General features: G+C 42.9%; 1 protein-coding gene across 1 annotated transcript in view; it reads left to right on the plus strand.

Annotated features, from left to right (window-relative positions):
• The first annotated feature begins 7,745 nt into the window (after nucleotides 1-7,745).
• Nucleotides 7,746-25,905, plus strand: part of LOC139380783 (interleukin-1 receptor type 1-like) — a 29,629-nt gene continuing 11,469 nt past the window's right edge. The window contains exon 1 of the mRNA XM_071123797.1: nucleotides 7,746-7,955. The gene's annotated coding sequence lies outside the window, so the exon portion shown is untranslated. The remainder of the gene's footprint in view (nucleotides 7,956-25,905) is intronic.

Below are 25,905 nucleotides of genomic sequence, written 5' to 3' on the forward strand. Positions count from 1 at the left end.
CTCAGCCATGGAAACCCATTTCATGAAGCTTCTGACAAACATTTATTGTGCTAACGTTGCTCCCAGTGGAAGTTTGGAACTCTGTAGTGAGTGTTGCAACGAAGGACAGATTATTTTACACACTACGCGCTTCAGCACCCGTTCTACTGGATTTACCACCACCTTCAAGAAAAGTCACTTTGAATATGTCAAGATAAGATTATATTCTGCGCCATTACAGCAACGGCTATAACTCATCTTGATTTGCTTATATTTAAAAGATTATGTTTCATTATGTTGTGGTTGGAATTCGTTCAAATGATAACAAATGATAATTCATCAAAATTTAACCAAGTAAATCTTATGTTTCATTATGTTGTGGTTGGAATTCGTTCAAATGATAACAAATGATAATTCATCAAAATGTAACCAAGTAAATCTTATGGCCTGGCAGTTAAATCCCAAAATTGTTCAATTTGTCATTACAGGCACTGGGATTGGCACCACTGTGTAGGTAATAACGATTTCCAGGTCATTACCATCAGAAGGTAAAAAATGTTAGAAATAGAGCCGCCATAGGCCTATATTTATGGATTAAGGAATCAAATGTATTATTTCTTAATTTTGTAGTACCAAATCCAAATAGTTTAAAAAAGCATTGTTTTTTTTCAGCTTTAAACTAAAATTAAAGGTTTTATGATGAGATGGTAATGACATCATGCAGAAGGTGTTTTGGGATAATTGAGTTAAATTGTCACGCCTACTCCCGCTCTGGTTCTCGACGTTGCTGGTTTACTAAACACCGGTCCTGGCAATACATCATTACGCACACCTGGCAACCATCATTACGCGCATCTGCGTCCCATCATTATGCACACCTGGACTTCATCACTAACTTGATTACTCCCTCTTTGCCTAGCACTCTGTAGCCTCACTCATCAGGCAGTATTGGTTCTGTTTTCTTGTCCAGACGCTACTCTTGTTTTCCATCTCTCCATGTTCTTTATTATTAAACTCACCTACTGCACCTGCTTCCTGACTCCCTGCATCTCGGTTACATAAATCCATGTCTTGTCAAATAAAATGTCCACAGCCAATACCATTTTATGGTTTCTGAAATAATTTGAAAATTATTTTTGTAAAATAAGTAAATGCCAAAAGTGCCAGTAAATGCAAATGCATATACAAACCTTTTTTTCCCCCTCATACTTTTTACCCCCTTTCTCCCCAATTATTGGGATATCCAATTGGTAGTTACGCTCTTTTCCCATCGCTGCAACTCCCGTACTGACTAGGGAGAAGCCGCACTGCTTCTTGACACACTGCTTGCTTAACCCGGAAGCCAGTCCCACCAATGTTTCAGAGGAAACACTGTACAGCTGGTGACCGAGGTCAGCGTGCATGCGCCCGGCTGCCACAAGAAGTAGCTATAGCGCGATGGGACAAGGACATCCCAGCTGGCCAAACCCTCCCCTAACCCGGACGATACTGGGCCAATTGGGCGCCGCCTCATGGGTCTCCCGGTCGCAGCCCGCTGCATAACAGGCTGTGATCAAACCCAGATCTGTAGTGAAGCCTCTAGCACAGCGATGCAGTGCCTTAAACTGCTGTGCCACTAGGGAGATCCCATATACAAACTTAATTTGAGTCGTATTTGATCTATTGCTGGTTTCACACATTTAAGTTGACCTATTCCCTTGAGATCAGCAAGGCTAAAATCAAACAAATGAGAGATGACAATAAGAGAAAGTTGGTCGTTGCATAGTTCCCCCCCACCCACCTGAGTATTAACCGCTGTGTGTTTGTGTTTGAGCGAGAGTCCATGTGCACCTATGATTGAGTGACTGCACGATAGGTTCCAAGAAGTGCATTCACATGATGTTTCTGTGAATCTTTGAGGTAGAAGCCACTTCCTAGCTCTAGGACAGAAGTAGGGCAGGGCCCCTAAAAGGCAGGGGTATCCTACATCTTCTGACTCACTCCTGTACCTCTGTTTGGTTAGGACTGGGGATTCTCAAATCAAATAGGGGAAAATCCAGGTGAGGTTTTACACCTCAAGAAAACAACCTCCAGCATTGTCTTGTCAACCTAGAGTTTAACTTAAAATCACACTTCAGCGAACCTGAAACCCCTCAGTGTGAAACAAAGTGAAGAGGAGCATCTTGGGTTTATCATCTCTAAGAAGGTAAATGTATTCATATAGGTACTGCAATTGTTACTTCAAACTATTGGTACACTTGGGCTTATTATGTATGTGGCCATTAGGAAGGAATAACAATAGGTTTCAAGTTAGTTCTGATAATAGAGCAAAATGTTATCCAGAATGGTCCAGCAGCTATGTCATGAGGCCCACCTTGCTACCACAACATTCTCACTATGGTAAGGGTTGTGATCCCTACAATGAAGCTATATACAGGGAGTACTGGTACCAGATCAATGTCCCAGAGTAATTGAGCTAGATATTAACATGAAGGCAGGGTAAAGTGACTAGACATCAGGATAGAGAATAATAAGAGTAAAATAATGAACAGAGTAGCAGCAGCATATAATGAGTGTAAAAGTGTGTGTGTATGTTGTTGTCGGTATACGTGTGTGTTACATATGTGTCCATATGTAATGTATGTGAATGTGTGTGTATATCCTGGTTCCCCAACAGGTGGCCCACTGGCCGAATTTAGCCCATGGATTAATTGTTTTATATATATACAGTGCCTTGCGAAAGTATTCGGCCCCCTTGAACTTTGCGACCTTTTGCCACATTTCAGGCTTCAAACATAAAGATATAAAACTGTATTTTTTTGTGAAGAATCAACAACAAGTGGGACACAATCATGAAGTGGAATGACATTTATTGGATATTTCAAACTTTTTTAACAAATCAAAAACTGAAAAATTGGGCGTGCTTCGCGGTGGGAACCACACATGCAGAGATCATTCCTTCACCTACTCTGTGTCTCACAAAGACATGGCTGTTTGAACCAAAAATCTCACATTTGGACTCATCAGACCAAAGGACAGATTTCCACTGGTCTAATGTCCATTGCCCATGTTTCTTGGCCCAAGCAAGTCTCTTCTTATTATTGGTGTCCTTTAGTAGTGGTTTCTTTGCAGCAATTCGACCATGAATGCCTGATTCATGCAGTGTCCTCTGAACAGTTGATGTTGAGATGTGTCTGTTACGTGAACTCTGTGAAGCAATTATTTAGGCTGTAATTTCTGAGGCTGGTAAATCTAATGAACTTATCATCTGCATCTGGGATAACTCTGAGGCTTCCTTTCCTGTGGCGGTCCTCATGAGAGCCAGTTTCATCATAGTGCTTGATGGTTTTTGCGGCTGCACTTTAAGAAACTTTCAAAGTTCTTGAAATGTTCCAGATTGACTGGCATTCATGTAATGATGGACTGTCATTTCTCTTTGCTTATTTGAGCTGTTCTTGCCATAATATGGACTTGGTCTTTTACCAAATAGGGCTATCTTCTGTATACCACCCTTGCGTTGTCACAACACAACTGATTGGCTCAAACGCATTAAGAAGGAAAGAAATTCTACAAATTAACTTTTAACAAGGGACACCTGTTAATTGAAATGCATTCCAGGTGACTACCTCATGAAGTTGGTTGAGAGAATGCCAAGAGTGTGCAGAGCTGTCATCAAGGCAAAGGGTGGCGACTTTGAAGAATCTCAAATATAAAATATATTTTGATTTGTTTAACACTTTTTTGGTTACTACATGATTCCATGTGTAATTTCATAGTTTTTATGTCTTCACTATTTTTTCTACAATATAGAACATAGTAAAAAATAAAGAAAAAGCCTTGAATGAGTAGGTGTGTCCACATTTTGACTGGTACTGTATATAAATTGTTGTATATAATAGACTGTAAGAACAACAGCAACTCAGCTCCAAGTGATTTGAATTTTGGAAATCTGTTCCCAAGTATTCCCTTGCATAATAAATATGTGATTGTATACAAATTATTGTTTTAGTCAAATATCACATCTATTTGGAATTCTTGCGTTCAAATCTAGTTGATGATGCCTGGTGTATTAAATGTGTATGCATAGTCTTGTGAGGCCGTGTCTAGACTCGACAGTTAATGTAGTTTTTGTATTCTGATCATGGAGTTCTGGAATGGAATTCCGAACACGTCATGTGTCTACAGCTGCATTTAAATGTGTCCACCATGTCCACATATTTTCCAGATTCCCCTTTCCCGCAAATGCCAGTATGCATTCTGCAAACAGTGGAATAGGCAAAATTGTTATATTAACAGAACAACAACTTGATGGCAGTAGCTACCGTTGAAGTCGGAAGTTTACATACACCTTAGCCAAATACATTTAAACTCAGGTTTTCACAATTCCTGACATTTAATCCTAGTAAAAATTACCTGTCTTAGGTCAGTTAGGATCACCAATTTATTTTAAGAATGTGACATGTCAGAATAATAATAGAGATAATGATTTATTTCAGCTTTTATTTCTTTCATTTCATTCTTTCATTACCAGTGGGTCAGAAGTTTACATACACTCAATTAGTATTTGGTAGCATTGCCTTTAAATTGTTTAATATGATGGTATGGCTGCCGGGTGGCAGGGGTTCCTGCTCTAGTTGGAGCTCTACCTGGCGACCGTCCACCCAACTCCCTCGGGATACGAGAGTGTGTCCGCCCTCATCTCCTGTCTGTCGGGAGGTATAGACGCAGCGTCGGTCCGCCATGAGGATTTCCTCCGTCGCTTTCGGGCGGTCTTCGATCATCCACCTGAGGGGAGAGCGGCGGGGAAACGCTTGTTCCATCTCAGACAGGGGATGAGGAGCGCACAGGAATTCGCACTGGACTTCAGGACCCTGGCTGCCAGCATGGGATGGAATGAGAGGGCCCTGATCGACCATTACCGTTGTATTCTACGTGGGGATGTTCGTCGGGAGCTGGCCTGCAGGGACACCACCCTTACCCTCGACCAGCTGGTGGATTTATCCTTCCAGATGGATAACCTGTTGGCCACCCTTGGACGTCCGGATCGGGGTCCGTCCATTCCATCTCCTAGCACCTCCGATCCTACACCTATGGAGCTCGGAGATTCTGCTCTAAGGGTGACCGGAAGGGGGGCTGTTTCTTGTACTACCTGTGGCTGCAGAGGACACACTGCTGGTCGGTGCTGGAGAAGTCCCCCAGGAAGTCGAGGCAGCAGGCAGGGCACTGGTGGATCATCCCAGGTGAGAGTATGCACCCAACTCACCCAGAGCTTTCTGTTGTGCACTTGTGTATATCTATATAATTTCCTGAGTTTTCCCCGCATTCCCAGCATAAGGCGCTAGTAGATTCAGGCGCAGCTGGGAATTTTATTGACCGTTCGGTTGCTCTTAGTATAGGGATCCCCATTGTCCCTGTTGATGTTCCCTTCACTGTACATTCCTTAGATAGTCGTCCTTTTGGGTCGGGCCTGATTAGGGAGGTCACAGCTCCATTATGTATGATAACGCAAGAGGGTCATAAGGAGAGAATTAGTCTCTTACTGATTGATTCTCCTGTGGTGTTGGGGCTTCCCTGGTTGGCTTATCGTGACCCCACTATTTTGTGGCAACAGAAGGCTCTCAAGGGATGGTCACGGCAGTGTTTAGGGAGGTGTATAGGTGTTTCCATAGGGGCAACAGCGGTGGAGAGTCCGAACCACGTCTCCACCATGCACATCCCTCCTGAATATGCCGATTTGGCTCTCGCCTTCTGTAAAAAGAAGGCGACTCAACTACCACCCCATCGACGGGTGGATTGTGCGATAAATCTCCTGGTAGACGCAGCACTTCCCAGGTGTCACTAGTATCCTCTGTCACAGGAGGAAACGGCGGCGATTTAAACATATGTCACCGAATCTCTGGGACAGGGATACATTCGGCCTTCCACTTCACCTACCTCCGGGTGTTTTTTTGTGAAGAAGAAGGATGGAGGTTTACGCCCGTGTATTGACTATAGAGGTTTAACCTTTTTGGGATAGGGGGCAGCATTTCACTTTTGGATGAATAGCATGCCAAGAGTGAACTGCCTCCTACTCTGTCCCAGATGCTAATATATGCATAGTATTATTATTATTGGATAGAACACACTCTGAAATTTCTAAAACTGTTTGAATGATGTCTGTGAGTGTAACAGAACTCAAATGGCAGGCAAAAACCAGAGAAGAAATCCAAACAGGAAGTGAAAAATCTAAGGTTGGTCGATTTTCAACCCAGTCCCTATTGAATTCACGGTGAGATATGGATGAAGTTGCACTTCCTAGGGCTTCCACTAGATGTCAACCGTCTTTAGAAACTGGTTTGAGGATTCTACTACAAAGGAGGGGCTCATGAGAGCTCTTTGAGTCAGTGGTCTGGCAGGGTGTCTCAGGCTTGTGCCGCGTGCTCCCAACAGAGTTTGCTCTCGTTCCAGTGCTTTTCTTCAGACAATGAAATTCTCCGGTTGGCAACTTATTGATGATTTATGTTAAAAACATCCTAAAGATTGATTCCATACATCGTTTGGCTTGTTTCTACGACCTGTAACGGAACTTTTCAAGTTTTTGTCTGGACGAAGTGCTCGCGCCTCATGAAGATGGATTACTGGGCTGAACACGCTAACAACAAGTGGCTAAATGACTTTATGGAACTATATGGAACAAATCAGTAATTTATTGTTGAACTGGGATTCCTGGGAGTGCCTTCTGATGAAGATTACCAAAGGTAAATTAATATTTATAGTGTTTTTTCTAACTTCTGTTGACTCCAAAATGGCGGATATTTCTTTCGCTGGTTTGGGCTCTGAGCGCCGATCTCAGATTATGGTTTTTCCATAAAGTTTTTTTGAAATCTGACACAGCGGTTGCATTAACTTCTTGTAACTACCCATCCCGGATCCGGGAGAATTGTCATCAACTGACACTAAGTAGCATAAGGCAACGGACAAAAAATCTTACTAGAAAATATTCATATTCATGAAATCACAAGTGAAATATATTCAAACACAGCTTAGCCTTTTGTTAATCACCCTGTCATCTCAGATTTTGAAAATATGCTTTACAGCCAAAGCAAGACAAGCATTTGTGTAAGTTTATCGATAGCCTAGCATAGCATTATGCCTTATGCACGACCCAGCCAAACCGCACTGCTTCTTGACACTGCTTGCTTAACCAGGAAGCCAGCCACACCAATTTGTTGGAGGAAACGCCGTACAGCTGGCGGCTGAAGTCAGCATGCATGTCCCCGGAGAAGTTGCGAGAGCGCGATGGGACAAGGACATCCCAGCCGGCCAAACCCTCCCTTACCCCGGACGATTCTGGCGCAATTGTGCGCCGGCCTCATGGGTCTCCCGGTCTCAGCCGGCTGCAACACAGCCCAGGATGAAACCCGGATCTGTAGTGACGCCTGTAGCACAGCGATGCAGTGCCTTAAACTGCTGCACCACTCGGGAGGCCCCATATACAAACATTATTTGGTAGTGTTTTATCTATTGCTCGATTCATACATTTAAGTTCACCTACTTCCATTGAGATCAGCAAGACTAAAATGAAACCAAAACAAGAGACGAAAATAAGAGAAAGTTGGTGGTTGCATAGTTTCCCTACACCTAAGTGTTTGAGCAAGAGTCTGTGTGCACCTGTGGTTGTGACTGCACAATAGGTTCCAAGAAGTGCATCTACATGATGTTGCTGTGAATCTCTGAGGTAGAAGTCACTTCCTAGCTCTAAGTGAGAAGGCAGGGCCCCTAAAAGGTGTGGGTATCATACATCTTCTGTCTCACTCCTGTACCTCTGTTTGGTTAGGACTGGATTCTCAAATCCAATGGGGGAAATATCCAGCTGAGGATTCACACCTCAAGAAAACTACCCACAGCATTGTCTTGTCAACCTAAAGAGTTTAACTTAAAATCACACTTCAGCGAACCTGAAACCCCTCCGTGTGAAACGAAGTGAAGAGGAGCATCTTGGGTTTATAATCTCTAAGGTAAATGTATTCATATAGGTACTGCAAATGTTACTACGAACTATTGGTAGACTTGGGCTTGTGTATGTAGCCACTAGGAAGGATTAACAGCATGTTTCAAATTAGTTCTGATAATAAAGTAAAGCGTTATCCAGAATGGTCCAGCAGCTATGTCATGAACCCAACCTTGCTTACACAACAGACTGTCTATAGTAAGGTTTGTGGTCCCAACGATTAAGCTATGATGAGTGCAAAAGTGTGTGTGTGTTTGTGTTGTGTTGGTATAGCTGTGTTTGTGTTGTCGGTATGTGTGTTACTTATGTGTGAGTATGTAATGCGTGTGAATGTGTGTGTATATCATGGTTCCCAAACTGGAGGCTCACTGGCTGAATTTGGCCCATAGATTACATTTATATATATATACTGTATATATATACATACAGTGGGGAGAACAAGTATTTGCCAATTTTGCAGGTTTTCCTACTTACAAAGCATGTAGAGGTCTGTCATTTTTATCATAGGTACACTTCAACTGTGAGAGACGGAATCTAAAGCAACATTCGAGAAAATCACATTGTATGATTTTTAAGTAATTAATTTGCATTTTATTGCATGACATAAGTATTTGATACATCAGAAAAGCAGAACTTAATATTTGGTACAGAAACCTTTTTGCAATTACAGAGATCATACATTTCCTGTAGTTCTTGACCAGGTTTGCACACACTGCAGCAGGGATTTTGGCCCACTCCTCCATACAGACCTTCTCCAGATCCTTCAGATTCCGGGGTTGTCGCTGGGCAATACGGACTTTCAGCTCCCTCCAAAGATGTTCTATTGGGTTCAGGTCTGGAGACTGGCTAGGCCACTCCAGGACCTTGAGATGCTTCTTACGGAGCCACCCTTTAGTTGCCCTGGCTGTGTGTTTCGGGTCGTTGTCATGCTGGAAGACCCAGCAATGATCCATCTTCAATGCTCTTACTGAGGGAAGGAGGTTGTTGGCCAAGATCTCGCGATACATGGCCCCATCCATCCTCCCCTCAATACGGTGCAGTCGTCCTGTCCCCTTTGCAGAAAAGCATCCCCAAAGAATGATGTTTCCACCTCCATGCTTCACGGTTGGGATGGTGTTCTTGGGGTTGTACTCATCCTTCTTTTTCCTCCAAACACGGCGAGTGGAGTTTAGACTTAAAAGCTCTATTTTTGTCTCATCAGACCACATGACCTTCTCCCATTCCTCCTCTGGATCATCCAGATGGTCATGGGCAAACTTCAGACGGGCCTGGACATGCGCTGGCTTGAGCAGGGGGACCTTGCGTGCGCTGCAATATTTTAATACATGACGGCGTAGTGTGTTACTAATGGTTTTCTTTGAGACTGTGGTCCCAGGTCTCTTCAGGTCATTGACCAGGTCCTGCCGTGTAGTTCTGGGCTGATCCCTCACCTTCCTCATGATCATTGATGCCCCACAAGGTGAGATCTTGCATGGAGCCCCAGACCGAGGGTGATTGACCGTCATCTTGAACTTCTTCCATGTTCTAATAATTGCGCCAACAGTTGTTGCCTTCTCACCGATTGTTCTGTAGCCTGTCTCAGCCTTGTGCAGATCTACAATTTTATCCCTGATGTCCTTACACAGCTCTCTGATCTTGGCCATTGTGGAGAGGTTGGAGTCTGTTTGATTGACTGTGTAGACAGGTGTCTTTTATACAGGTAACGAGTTCAAACAGGTGCAGTTAATACAGGTAATGAGTGGAGAACAGGAGGGCTTCTTAAAGAAAAACTAACAAGTCTGTGAGAGCCGGAATTCTTACTGGTTGGTAGGTGATCAAATACTTATGTCATGCAATAAAATGCAAATGAATTACTTAAAAATCATACAATGTGATTTTCTGGATTTTTGTTTTAGATTCCGTCGCTCACAGTTGAAGTGCACCTATGATAAAAATTACAGACAGACATGCTTTGTAAGTAGAAAAACCTGCAAAATCGGCAGTGTATCAAATACCTGTTCTCCCCACTGAATATATACACACATTACCAGTCAAGTTTGGACACATCTACTCATTCAAGGGTTTTTATTTATTTTCACTATTTTCTACATTGTATAATAATAGTGAAGACATCATGACTATGAAATAACAAATATAGAATCATGTAGTATCCAAAAAAGTATAAAAACATATCAAAATATATTTTGGAATTTAGATTCTTCAAAGTACTGTAGCCACCCTTTTGCCTTGATGACAGCTTTGCACACTCTTGGCATTCTCTCAACCAGCTTCACCTGGAATGCTTTTCCAACCGTCTTGAAGGAGTTCCCACATATGCTGAGCACTTGTTGGCTGCTTTTCCTTCACTCTGCGGTCCATCCTAAACCATCTCAATTGGTTTGAGGTCGGGTGATCTGATGCAACACTCCATCACTCTCTTTTTGGTCATATAGCCCTTACACAGCCTGGAGGTGTGTTGGGTTATTGTCCTGTTGAAAAACAAATAATAGTCCCAATAAGCACAAATCAGATGGGATGGCATATAGTTGCAGAATGCTGTGGTAGCCATGCTGGTTAAGTGTGCCTTGATTGCTAAATAAATCACAGACAGTGTCACCAGCAAAGCACCCCCACATCATCACACCTCCTCCATGAATCACGGTGGGAACCACACATGCGGAGATCATCCATTCACCTACTCTGCTTCTCACAAAGACATGGCTGTTGGGACCAAAAATCTCACAGTTGGACTCATCAGACCAAAGGACAGATTTCCAATGGTCTAATGTCCATTGCCCATGTTTCTTGGCCCAAGCAAGTCTCTTCTTATTATTGGTGTCCTTTTAGTAGTGGTTTCCTTGCAGCAATTTGACCATGAATTCAGTGTCCTCTGAACAGTTGATGTTGAGATGTGTCTGTTACTTGAACTCTGTGAAGCATTGATTTGGGCTGCAATTTCTGAGGTTGGTAAATCTAATGAACTTATCCTCTGCAGCTAAGATAACTCTGAGGATTCTTTTCCTGTGGCGGTTCTCATGAGAGCCAGTTTCATCACAGCGCTTGATGGTTTTTGCGACTGCACTTTAAGAAACTTTCAAAGTTCTTGAAATGATCCAGATTGACTGACATTCATGTCTTAAAATAATGATGGACTGTCATTTCTCTTTGGTTATTTGAGCTGTTCTTGCCAAAATATGGACTTGGTCTTTTACCAAATAGGGCTATCTTCTGTATACCACCCTTGCGTTGTCAAAACACAACTGATTGGCTCAAACGCATTAAGAAGGATGGAAAATCCACAAAATAACTTTTATCAAGAGACACCTGTTAATTGAAATACATTCCAGGTGACTACGTCATGAAGTTGGTTGAGAGAATGCCAAGAGTGTGCAAAGCTGTCATCAAGGCAAAGGGTGGCTACTTTGAAGAATCTCAAATATTTTGGCTACTACATGATTCCATGTGTTATTTCATAGTTTTGATGTCTTCACTATTATTCTACAATATAGAACATAGTAAAAATAAAGACAAATCCTTGAATGAGTAGGTGTGTCCAAATTCCTCCAAACACAATGATGGTCATTAGGGCCAAACAGTTTTATTTTTGTTTCATCAGACCAGAGGACATTTCTCCAAAAAGTACGATCTTTGTCCCTGGGGAAGTTGCAAACCATAGTTTGGCTTTTGATGGCGGTTTTGGAGCTGTGGATTCTCCTTACTTAGTGGCCTTTCAAGGTTTTGTCGATATAGGACTCTTTTTACTGTGGATATAGATACTTTTGCACCTGTTTCGTCCAGCATCTTCAATGGGTCCTTTGCTGTTGTTCTGGGATTGATTTGCACTTTTTGCACCAAAGTACATTCATCTCTAGGAGACAGAGCGCGTCTCCTTCCTGAGCGGTATGACAGCTGCGTGGTCCCATGGTGTTCATACTTGCGTACAATTGTTTGTACAGATGAACATGGTACCTTCAGGCGTTTGGAAATTGCTCCCAAGGATGAACCAGACTTGTGGAGGCCTACAATTTTCTTTCTGAGGTCTTAGCTGATTTCTTTTGATTTTCCCAATGATGTCAAGCAAAGAGGCACTGCGTTTGAAGGTAGCCTTGAAATACATCCACAAGTACACCTCCAATTGACTCAAATGATGTTAATTAGCCTATCAGAAGCTTCTACAGCTATGACATCATTTTCTGGAATTTTCCAAGCTGTTTAAAGGCACAGTCAACTTAGTGTATATAAACTTCTGACCCACTGGAATTGTGATACAGTAAATTACAAGTGAAATAATCTGTCTGTAAACAATTGTTGGAAAAATTACTTGTGCCATGCACAGAGTAGATGTCCTAACCGACTTGCCAAAACTATAGTTTGTTAACAAGACATTTGTGGAGTGATTGAAAAACAAGTTTTAATGAATCCAACCTGAGTGTATGTAAACTTCCGACTTCAACTGTAACTGAAGTAGGTGACAAGCTTTGCTAACCTCTGTAGCTAGCTAGCAAGCAATGCTAAAGGGATTGCAAACAGGTTAGCATAATTGTAGCGAAACAGATTTTTTTTCTTCTAAATATTAGCTTGCTGGCTAGCATTGATGATGCCAGCAAACATACGCTTGGAATGTATTTCCTCCAACGTTATAATGAAAAGCTACCTCTCAGTCACAAAACACAAGTTTTATGGAGACTTGTGGGCACGTGCTGATGATGTTGCCCCCTGTATGCACTTTCGGTAGCATGAATTTGTCCAGACTAAGGAGAAATCCACACACAATGCATCCCTGACTTCCTCCTGAGGTGGTCAGACAGATCTGAACACAATCACATCACAATGCATCTTTTGTGCATCTAGACACATCTTTTCAATGGGATCTCGTATTTTGATTGCAGAAGTCACATGTAAGTGTCAAATGTAGACACGGCCTAAGTGTGCATAGAGTCAGAGCAAGATAGGGTAAGTGTGGATATCCAAACGGGTAACCATTTAATTAACTATTTAGCAATCTTATGGCTCTTTCATAGTCTTAAGTCTTGGGTGTAGAAACTGTCTCGGAATCTGTTGGTTCGACCACTGTTTGCTGGACGGTATCAGAGTGAACAGTTTATGGCTTTGGTGACTGGAATCTTTGGCAATATTTCGGGCCTTCCTCTGACACTGCCTGATATACTGTAGAGGTCCTGGATGGCAGGACCTCTGTTGCGATTTGCGTTCGAGGGCGGTGTATTTGCTTTACAGAGCTGTGATGCAGCCAGTCAAGATGCTCTCGATGGTGCAGCTATAGAACTTTTTGAGGATCCGAGGGCCCATGACAAATCTTTTCAGCCTCTTGAGGGGGAAGAGGCGCTGTCGTTCCCTCTTCACGACTGTGAGGGTGTTTGAGTGTAAGTCCTTAGTGATGTGGACACCAAGGAAGTTGAAGCTCTCAATCCGCTCCACTACAGCCGAATCCATGTGGATGTGGCCATGCTCTCCCCTCTTTATGCTGTAGTCCACGATCAGCTCCTTGGTCTTACTGACGTTAAGGGATAGATTGTTGTCCTGGCACCACAATGCCAAGTCTCTGTCTTAATCCCGGTAGGTTGTCTCATCGCCATCAAACTTGATGATGGTGTTGGAGTTGTGCGTGGCCATGCAGTCGTGGGTGAACAAGGAATACAGTAGGGGATTAAACACATACCCACGAGGGGCCCCTGTGTTGATGGTCAGCATGGCGGAAGTGTTGTTGCCTACCCTCACCACCTGGGGTCTGGGGCCGTCCCATTACGAAGTCCAGGATCCAGTTGCAGAGGGAGGTTATCAGTCCCAGGATACCCAGCTTGGTGATGAGGTTGGAGGGCACTCAGCTTTCCTCAATTTTTCAACTGCTACCGTGCGGGTCCCTGCGGGGAAGATAGCTGAGGACAATCTCTCTGTTTTTGTGACTGAAGCGTCAAATGCAAAAAATAATGGCAGTAAACTATCCTGCAGAGGTTAACCAGTGATAACTTGAGATATAACTTTAAAGCTAGAATCCTTAACTGAAACAATAACAAAGTGGTAACCAACCCGTGTTTTGGTAAAAAGATGAGGGATTGGCCTGGAGAAATGTAAACACTATCAAATTTATAGACAGAGCTATGCATGCGAAGACTGACCATCCATCATAGTAAAATTATAGTTTTAACCATGTTTTGAGGCTATATAGTGTTTGTTTACATTTACATTGTTTACAAACATTGGAATAAAGCAAGCTTTTATTTTGGGTTCTGATGGCGTACAACAATTTAACTAAGCTCATAAGTTATATTCTATAACAATCAGTGGGTATATATTTTGAATTTATACGTAGCAACTAAATATTCCAAGTTTAAACATTATTTTATTCTAAAATCCATATTCTTTAAGGTATTAGGATTTTGAGGAACTCCCTGTTCTGGGGCCTCATTTATGAATGGTGCATATGCACAAAAAATATTATAAACATTGCCTGTGCAAAATTTTCCCGCAAAAGTTGGTGTTTATCAAATTTGAATTTGACAGGAAAGTTTGAGTGTCACCAAGCAAATCTTAGACCACACGTATACACAACCTCTAGTGGTTGAGGAGTTGTATTACAAGCAAATATGATTATTATCGAGGAAATTGAGGTGTTTGACAGACAGGACTTAGAGAACATTGTTTTGAAGGCTTGGACACCCACCACAAATTAATTCCTCTTTTCCTCAGTCAAGAAGTTGTGCTGTGGGTGCAAGTGACAGAAAGATTAACCTTATCTGTCTTACTATCTGTCGTTCTGCCCCTGAACAAGCAGTTAACCCACTGTTCATAGGCAGTCATTGAAAATAAGAATTTGTTCTTAACTGACTTGCCTAGTTAAATAAAGGTAAAACAATGTGTGTTGCTAAGTGCTAGGAATGTGATAGTTGTTGCTGGTTAGTACTCTGTATGATCATGGAGTAAAAACAATGGACCATGCACGTGTTGCAGAGAGAGCGTGCAGAGCTGTGGCCTTGCATGAGGACTAAAGAGTAGCCTGCTAAAAAGTAGGTGGAATTTTTGGTCTTGTGTGGTTGACTTCGGAGTAAAGTGTTGACTAGGTTTCAATCAGTTAGTTGACATTTTGTGTTTTTTGAATTGTATATTTTGTAGTACCTTGATGTTCTTCTCTATACTGTCTTGATGTTCTTCTCTGTTATGTTCTTTTATGAGTTGTGTTATCTTATTTTACACTCAATCTTCACTTTGTTTTGGCTTCACGTCTCTGACATCAGTTATCAGATTCATTGTGAGAGGTCAATCATGTCAGATATGAGGGACCCGAGTGGCACAGTGGTCTAAGGCACCGCATCTCAGTGCTAGAGGCATCACTACAGACCCTGGTTTGATTCCAGGCTGTATCACAACCGGTCATGATTGGCAGTCCCATAGACCCAGCGTTGTCTGGGGTAGGACATCATTGTAAATAAGAATTTGTTCTTAACTGACTTGCCTAGTTAAATAAAGGTAAAATAAAAAAAATAAGGAGCTAGAAGCATCCTATATGGTGGCTAGCACAGGCAAGCCCCATACTATTGTGGAGGACTTAATTATTCTTGCTGCCGCGGATATGGTTGGGACAATGCTGGGGGAAAAGGCCCAAAAAACTATACAGACAATGCCTTCATCAAACAACACTGTTTCACGACGCATCAGTGACATGGCAGGAGATGTTTTGAAACAATTACTGCTTCGCATACCAGACAGTGAATTTTATGCGTTTCAGCTGGATGACTCAACAGATGTGGCGGGCCTGGCACAGCTCCTGGTACAAGTCCTTTACGTTTATGGAGGGTCAGTTAAGGAAGACATCCTTTTCTGCAAACCACTGAAAACCAGGACAACAGAAGATAATCTTTTTTAAGTACTGGACAGCTTAGTGACATCAAATGGACTTTGGTGGTCAAGAAGTGTTGGTATCTGTACTAATGGCGCAAAAGCCATGACCGGGAGACATAGTGGAGCGGTAAGGGGTTAAACAAGCAGTTTCTCCCGATGCCACTTGGGTACACTGCAGCATCCACTAAGAGGCTCTAACTGCCAAGGGAATACCTGACAGCTTGAAAGACGTTTTGGACACTACAGTGAAAATGGTTGACTTTGTTATAGCAAGGCCCCTGATATGAGCGGCGACCATGTAACGCTTTTACAACATACAGAATTGTGCTGCTTATCAAGGGGGAAAGTATTGACACGTTTTTTAATTGAGAGATGAGAGTAAAATGTTCTTTACTGACCATCATTTTCACTTGTTTGACCACTTGCATGATGATTTTTCTCGCCTGAATGATCTGAATCTAGGATTACAGGGACTCTCCACAACTATATTCAATGGGCAGGACAAAATTGAGGCTATGATTAGGAAGTTGGAGCTCTTTTCTGTCTGCATTAACAAGGACAACACACAGGTCTTTTCATCATTGTATGTTTTTTTTGTGTGCAAATCAACTCAAGCTTACGAACAATGTCAAATGTCAAATGCGAAGCACCTGAGTGAGCTGGGTGTGAAATTACGCAGGTACTTTCCCGAAACGGACAACACAGGCAACTGGATTCATTATCCCTTTCATGCCCTGCCTCCAGTCCACTTACCGATATCTAAACAAGAGAACCTCATCGAAATTGCAACAAGCGGTTCTGTGGAAATGTAATTTAATTAGAAGTCACTGCCAGATTTCTGGATTGGACTTCGCTCTGAGTATTCTGCCTTGACAAATAGCGCTGTTAAGACACTGATGCCCTTTGCAACCACGTACTTGTGTGAGAGTGGATTCTCGGCCCTCTCTTGCATAAAAACTAAATACAGGCACAGACTGTGTGTGGAAAATGATTTAAGACTGAGACGCTCTCCAATACAACCCAAAACTGCAGAGTTATATGCATCCTTTCAAGCACACCCTTCTCATTAACCTGTGGTGAGTTACTCACCATTTTCAATGAACAAATAAGGTTGTATATTTAAGATGGTTAAATAAAATTATTGATTATTACTACATTATTATTTGTGCCCTGGTCCTATAAGAGCTCGTTGTCACTTCCCATGAGCCGGGTTGTAACAAAACTCTCACTCATTCTTATGTTTAATAAATGTATCATATAGTGTGCGTATGGCAGACTTACAATGATGGCAAAAAACAACGTTTGAGAGTGCACTGACCCTGGTGCTAGAGGGGATGCAGCTGGAGGTTGAATGTTTGAAGCGGTACGGGACCATAAAAAGGTTGGGAACCACTGCTTTAGGTAGTGTCATATTTCAGTTTTCCCAACCCTGGCAGTCATTCTGAATGCAGGTTGCTGGTGATCTAAAATTCAGGTTGGATATCCACCACAGCCCGTGACGGTAGTCAACCACCACAGCACGTGACACACAGGTAGGCGAGCTAATACCTCATACCTGGAGCAGGGCCAGACACATTCCACCACAGAAAGACTGCTATTAGTTGAATGAAAATGATCACCAGGGGTGAACAAACCTAACCTGGGAGAACTACCTTGCTGCACTCAAACCCTTCACAAGAATACATGATTCTGCTAGCTGCTCACTAGGACTGATTAGTTGAATCAAAAATCGAATCAAAGTTTATTGCTCACATAGACAGTTTAGTAGTTGTTATAGTGGGTGCAGCGAATTGCTTGCGTTATTAGATCCTTATAGTGCAGTAAAATGTCAAACATCAGGTGTGATTTAGCAAAAGCCTGCAACCCCAGTTGCTGTCCAGCAGCAGGGTTGGCTATCCCTGGAGTGATGATACTGTGAGGCGTAAGAGTCATGAGGTCAGGGTTGTGAAAGCTAAGCTTCCTGTTCTCAGCTGGTCTGGATTGACTCACTGCATGACTTGACTCTGTCACACCCTGATCTGTTTCACCTGTCTTTGTCCTTGTCTCCATCCCCCTCCAGGTGTCGCCCATCTTCCCCATTATCCTCAGTGTATTTATACCTGTGTTCTCTGTTGCCAGTTCGTTTTGTTCATCAAGCCTACCAGTGTTTTTCCCTTGCTCTTGCCTTGTTCTAGTTTCTGTTTTCCCGTTTTTTTGACCACTCTGCCTGCTCTGACCCCGCGACTGCCTGCCGTTCTGTGCCTTATGGACTCTGATCTGGATTACTGACCTCTGCCTGCCCTTGACCTGTCACTTTGCCTGCCCCCTGTTCTAGTAATAAACTTTTGTTATTTTGACACTGTCTGCATCTGGGTCTTCTCCTGAAACATGATAGTCTCTTGGACTTTTCAATTCCCTCCTTCAATACAAGCTTGACATTTTATCAAGGAGGATGTTTGGTTGACTGGCCAGATTATACTAAGTCTGACAGACACACTTCACAGTGGAGGTGTATAACTGTATAACAGCTGTTATTATAACTAAGTTATCAACTGTGTGGTGTCAGACTACTTATGTCCACTTGTAATGAGAGTGATATCAAATGTACATTCTGCTTCTACATGGAGTTTTCAATATCTTTGCTTTATATCGTGTAACAACATAGTGTCTATTCTGGATGATGTGCCATTGGCGATATGCATTTACATTTTTAGATTTTAGTAATTTAGTAGATGCTCTTATCCAGAGTGATTAGGGTTAATTAGGGTTAAGTGCCTTGCTCAAGAGAATAAACAGATTTTTCACCAAGTAAGCTTGGGGATTCGAACCTGCGATCTTTCAGTTACTGGCCCAGCGCTGTTAACTGCTAGGCTACAGCGATAAGGCTGTACCTTGACAGAAGCACTACAGGATGTGGAGTCAAGAGTGCTAGTAGGCGCCAGAATCAAATCTACATCTGTGCTCCCATTTGCCCATGTTTCTTGGAGATCATTTGAATGGTAACATTTTGTGATATTCAACTCGACCTGTGGTATAAGCACATTCATACAGTAACTGTTTCATAACACCTCAAATGAATGTCACTATACTGAAGGTGTTTGTGCACACACTATAAAGCCATATGACAAGGTTATGACGTCCGTCATTCCATTCAATTTAATAATGTGACACAGAGGTTGGTAAATGACAAAACACCCTGTTATAACATCTGAAATGTAGATTCTTATGTAGCATGTAATAACATATGACAAAAGTTGTCATGTAGACTGTGTAGCAGTTGACATTAGAGCATATGACAGGATGAACAGTCCTCTTTGACACCAATTATAACTAGTTTTATATAATCTAATGCCGCAACTCATTACCATTTAAAACTGTTCATGACAGCTTATGACAAATATTATAATGTGTAACACAGCTGTTAAAAAGGCTTCATGAATGCATTCGTAAGGACACCTACAGTAAAGTGTTCCCGAAATGGACAATTAACGACTTCAGCCAACCAGCTGCAGTAACAATGTCTGCCTATTCAAATGGATGGTGGGAATGCTCCGAGAGAAGTACAGTATTAAGCTTATTATAGTAAATCATTAGTAGACGATCACCACATCTGGCATAGAGGAAAGTGAATGAAGGTTACTCTCCCACACTGTCAATTAAATGTTTTCATTTATTGAACCTTTATTTAACTAGGAAAGTGTTATATAAGTATTCATACACATAGCTCATATAAACAAAGACATTCCGTCGTAAGAACACATACACCCAGCCACAAGACTGACCCCCTCTATTGGTCGGATGCTCAGGATAAGGCTCTGCTGTGCACCAATGGGGCTTCTGCTCTGGCTAGAGCAAGGCCCGCCTCCAACCCTCCGACCAGTCAAGAAGACCGAAACGACAAGACTCCACCTACTTTATTCTATGTATAAAAATGAATGTAACCGTTGTATAGGCTCTCTTTTTCACCTGGCTCCTTGCCGAGTTATGTGAACTAGGTCCGTGCACGTAAAACTGCGGGACAAGATATCTATGACTCATTAAAACTGTCTTTTGTTACAACTGAAATCCACTCTGTCCAGCGTCCGTGATTTGGTCTCAACTCTCCAGTATTTGAACACTAACAAAACTTGGTAGCAGAGTTTGGTTATTCTTGAATTCGATCTATTATAAGTTAGTGTGAGAGGACGAGACTGATCACGGCTAAAAAATCAGACGGAAGAGTGACTTCCCCAGCCATTCATCTTGCCTCAGGAAATCTGATCGGAGCGCTCTATATAAGGTGAGCAGAGCCCGTTATATCGAAATCTGCATATTGTATTATAGCCTAAACCAAATTTTGATCAGAAAGTACTGGGCGTGAGTATGAATCGGTGCCCAAATTTTTTACATAAGAACCTAAAACATTGATTAAAGATATCTTGTTTTGTAAAAAAAAAATATATATATATATATATATATATATATATATTCTTATTAATGGGCCTATACTCAGTTATTTTAATAGGAATGTGTGAATTGTGATTGACCAATGTGTTAAATTCCTCCAGGGACCCTATTTGTTCTGAAATCTGCATAGAAAACTGTCCTAATTATATATGTATTGGGTTGTGTATAGAGGTGACGTTAAATAGTGGCTGTGTTTTAACACGTAAAGGACACAATTATGGATGTTGGAAATTCAATGAGAATTTCATACGAATGAATGAATTATAGATGAACCGAATCTGCAAGTAAAAATGTCCTATTTTGATACGTTCTGTACTATCGAATAAGGTCTTGTGGAGGTGTGGTTATAGATGAACCGGATCTGCAAGTAAAATCTCCTGTTGATACATATAACATCGATAAGGTCTTGTGGAGGTGTGGTTATAGTTGAATTATAGATGAACCGAATCTGCAAGTAAAAATGTCCTATTTTGATACGTTCTGTACTATCGAATAAGGTCTTGTGGAGGTGTGGTTATAGTTGAATGATAGATGAACCGAATCTGCAAGTAAAAATGTCCTATTTTGATACGTTCTGTACTATCGAATAAGGTCTTGTGGAGGTGTGGTTATAGATGAACCGGATCTGCAAGTAAAATCTCCTGTTGATACATATAACATCGAATAGGTCTTGTGGAGGTGTGGTTGGATTGAATGAATCTGCATGAAAAATGCCCTATTAAAAAAGCTGTGTATTATTTAATAGGTTTTGTAAGAGGTGTAGTCGAGTAGATACAGGATATGTAAGTTTGGCGTTCCACAAGACAGAGATCGGGAATGAGGTGGCTATTGCACATCAAACAATAAACATAATATGAACCAGAGTTGACATTCCATGATTTGGAGATGGGGGAAATTAAATTGAAAGAAACGTTTGTCGCGGAGTAGGTTGGGATACGTAACTGGGCTATTAGGCACACGTGCTGATAGACAAAGCCACCTTAGTATCGAATGGCCGTGCAACTTTGATTGACAGCAGCCGGGCTGGAATACTGATTTTCGTTTTTTTCATTCCTGTTGATATTGCCTAAAGTTTAAAATTATTATGACAATTGCTATAGAATCGCTGGAATTTACTGATATAAGTTCATAAAGGAACTTACTGAATTGTTTCTAGAAAGTATTTAAATAAGCCGCCGAGCTTAGTACAGACTTTGTTTGACAGACGCTAAAAGCTACACACTGATTTTTGGGTTTTTCTATTCTATCCATATTTCCTAAAGATATATAATTATTCTGACAATTGCTATAGAATCGCTCGAATTTACTGATATAAGTTCATAAAGGAATTTACCGAATTGTTTACAGAAAGTATTTAAATAATTCACTGAACAACTCTTAGTTGTCTAGAAATTCTATCTATATTTCCTAAAGAGCTAGAATTACTCTGAAAATTGTTATAGAACCGCATATATTCACTGATATATTGTTCCAAAAGGAAATCGCCGAATCATTTTTAGAAAATACCTAAACGAATCGCTGAACAAATTCAAATAAAATACCGGAGAAACAGACACGTGGCGGGCGTCACATACTGATAACCCCCTTTGTATGCGAGGGTGGGGGTAGAAGAGATAAGCCATTGCCAGTACAGCAGTACATCTAAGCATACAACGATAGAAATAAACACCACATAGTAAGGATTGAATATACCTAAATAACGCATTATACACATTATCAGACGAACTAGATAAAATGTCTGCAGCTACCACGCCCAAACTAAAATTCAATGAATATTTAGATCAGAGTATGATTGATAGAGCGGGAGGTAAAGAACAGTATGGGAAAGTGGAGAAAGTGTGGAAAGGATTACGGATAAGATGGACACAAGCAGGTTATTTTAGCGGAGGACCACCTACAGGGGGGAAACTCCAAGATATGCAGACAGAATTAGAGGACGCAGTAGAGCATGCAAAAGCGAGTGAGGCGGAGAGAAACAAGATACACAGGTTCAAAAAAGTAGGTACAAGAGAGAGAGAGAGAGAGAGCGGAGGGGGAGCTCAAGATAGGTACATGGGCCATACAGGAGAGTAGGAGGGTACTACCAAAAAACACACCAGACATGATGTGCGTGGCTATTGTGGCGTCGGGGGATGTTAAAGCTCCGCCTGAGAACTTGCCCACGGCTCCCCCTGTGGCCGTTTCTCCCTCACTATATCCACAATTGACAATGGAGGCAGTTCAGCCCCCGCCATACTCAAAGGGACAAAATCACCGGAGCCCGTCACACAACCCATTCCTGCCCAGGGCACCTCCCACAATACAGGCTCCAGTTCTGAGAATAGACCAAGGGGAGTTAAAAGGGGAAATTACCCTGGGGATAACGGCTGGCCATATGGTATGTGAACAGTTCGAAACTGGGATTCCAGGAGCAGGAGACCTCCCCCAGGAACGGAGGCCGCAATGCTCCTCTGTGAACTCTCTCACCTCTGAAACCAGAGGACACCTACAAACAAGATTAGATTCAAACCACTTCTATCAGACGGATAGGGAGGACTGTCATCAGAACATGGATATCGAAAACGAAGAAGAAATTGACATGGTGCTCACCCCAGCTCCGATGGGAGCTCCAAACGTGACTAAGATGCAGGAGCTGCTGAAATCATCAATAGCTCGAGCTAAGGAACTCAGGGAGCTAATAGCTAACCAAGATAACAACAGAGAGGGAGCCTACCGTGTGGAAGGCATAATGAGAGGAACAGTAACCAAAGTTACCGAATCAATGGGGTCCGAAACACTCCGTCGGTCCTCCAGAATTGCTGATAGAAGAGAGCGAGAGCAGGAGATGGCAGGACAGTACCCCCTGCGACCGACACCAGGTGATGCACACACTGTGGAGTACCAGCCCTGGAAAATGACTGATTTAACAACACTGATGGGACAGATGCCTAGCCTACATGGAGGAGCTTCAGCGTGGCTACTTGAACTGCAGACACTTACGTCAGGCCTGCAACTCTGCCTAGGAGACATGAAAGCACTTCTAGCAAGAGCCACCGACCACGGAACCATGGAGGCCCTCATGACAGCAGCTGACCTTGGATGGCGGGACCCAACACTGCCCATAGACCACTTCCGTACCAGATTATGGGAAGTTCTACGGAGAGCATACCCTACAGAAAGAAACCATGCCACCTTATCCTCCTTTACAATCAACCCAGGTGAGCAACCTGCAGCATACCTGGACAGGGCTAAGACCACATGGAGATCGGTCCACGAAGAACCATTCGATCACACTGATACCACACTCAGCATGTGGAAGGAAATGGTGGTCAACGGGTGTCCTGGAGATGTTAAAACCAAACTCAGAGGAATGGTAGGGTTGATTGCACTTCCTCTGACCCAATTCAATACGCATGTGCACCACCATGTGACCCAGCACAACAAGGAAAGAGGGGGTGCTGAGATCCAGGTGCAGTCCCTCCAGGTACAACTCCTGAAACTCCAATTGAAGGAAGCACAACAAGGAGAAAAACCTAAGAAACAGATGGGGGCGGAAGAAACGAAGGAGCCGGGAACCAAAACAGACATCTCCCAAATAGTGGCCCAGACTGTCTCTCAGATGATCCAACAGCAGGCAGCCTCACTCACGGCCACTAGGGGGGCCCAACCACCCCAATACCCTCCCCCACAGCAGTATATCCTGCAACAACAACACCCAGTATGGGCTCGACGGGGTCCCTACACTGGACAACACAGAGGGGGAAACTACCAGTGTTTTAACTGCGGAATTCCCGGTCATTTTGCCAGAGATTGTATGAAACCACTCTCCCCGCAGCAACAGCAATGGAGAGCAAGAGGAAGTGGGGGAAACCCACCTCTGCAACATCAGCAACCAGGACCCACACCCATGCATCAGCAACAGCCAGCATACAACCACCCAGAATCTAGCCACATGCAGCAGGAGCAGCAAGATTACAACCAACCCTCCCACTTCAACACCTGATCACCCAGTAAGAATGATGAGGATGCCACTCCTGCCGATGACCACACTGTCTGAAGCCCAAGAAGTGTACTGGCTAAAATGCCTACCCACAGGGCCTGCCACCCCTCACATCCAGTTTAAGTTCAACCAACTGAAAGCTCAAATCTACACTCTGCACCCATATAAGACTCCCCAAGCTGAGATCCATTGCACACTCAATGCAACAGAAACTGATGACTGCCTCTACACTGCAGACTGGGACGAAGACATGATGCACCTGACCCCACCTATCAGGTGTTGTACCATTGGGTGTGGCCCAGAGGGGGTGGCAGCACCGGTCATCCTACGATCAAGGAACCTCCATGCACCCCTGGCCTGGACGGCTGAAGCATCAACAGCCATAGCACTCCTGAAAACAGATCTATCAGCGGCAGCAGCTCTGACTGCACCTGACTACAAGAACAAGTTCCATTTGGATGTTTCTGAAAGGGAAGGATTCACCTCATCCGTCCTATTCCAGAAACAAGAGGGGGAGAGAAGGGTCTTGATGTACTACTCTTCAAACTTGACCACATTGAGGTAGGACAGTCAACATGCTCCAGATACGTTGCTGCAGTAGCAAAAGCTATTGAAAAAACAGCTCACCTCGTGATGTCACCCTTCAATCAGCCATCATCCCTCAACCAGCATCGGCCAAATTAGCTGAAATCATCGGATTGACGCAGGTCCTCATCAGAGGAAAAGGAAAGACTGAATATCTATACAGACTCAGCCCATGCCCATGAAGCAGGCCACACTGATGGACCCAGAACTTTTATGAGAAACACATGGCCCCACACACGAAGGCAAACTAAAGACCCTCCAAAAAGGCCTCACACATCTGGTGGCACCCTCACATAAAAAATATGACTGACTTATTTTATGACGATGATTTATTTTGTGACGAATGCAATGGTTGTGACAGACACAACCCAAAGAAACCATATCGAACACCAATGGGCTCATACTTAATACCTAATGCATGTTTTCAGGATATTAGTATAGACTACACCGACATGGGCCCCGAAAATTTATCTAAAGGCAAACTCTATCTCCTAGTCATAGTAGATAGGTTCTCCAAATGGGTAGAGGCAATACTAACAAAAGGGGAGGATGCTAGGTCAGTCTTTGAGTGGCTACAAACCAAACTAATACCCAGGTATGGCATCCCAAGACAAATCAAATTTGACAAATGGCTTACATTTAACAAACACCTGAGACAGGTGGAAGAAAGATTTGGCATAACCCACAGATTTGGATCTGTGTACAGGCCCCAATCCCAAAATCTGGTGGAACGTCAAACCAAAAGCAAAAGCTAAGATAGCTAAAGTATGTGCCTCATGGGATAATGACTGGTAGAGTCATGCATGGTCCACCAAGGGAGGGAGGTCATATGCCCGCCCTTGATGTACAACAAATTGTAATGTCTAATTATGTGAAAAAACTGACGGTTCTCTCTGCAGCACTCTCTACCCAGGTTCACAAGGTCCAGGAGGGGGAGCTGCCGGGGGACACGCCACTACTGAAGGTAAAGGTTGGTGACGGGGTGAGGGTTACAGTCCACAAGAGAAAGTGGCTGGAACCCAGGTGGACTGGACCGTACGAAGTGAAGGAGGTTACTTCACACTCAGTCCAGGTCAAAGGTAAATCAGGCGCACCTTGGCACCGCCTTACACATTGCACCCCAGCCCCAATTCCT

The sequence above is a fragment of the Oncorhynchus clarkii genome, chromosome 22 (genome assembly GCF_045791955.1).
Source record: "Oncorhynchus clarkii lewisi isolate Uvic-CL-2024 chromosome 22, UVic_Ocla_1.0, whole genome shotgun sequence".
In the NCBI taxonomy this organism is placed as follows: domain Eukaryota; kingdom Metazoa; phylum Chordata; class Actinopteri; order Salmoniformes; family Salmonidae; genus Oncorhynchus; species Oncorhynchus clarkii.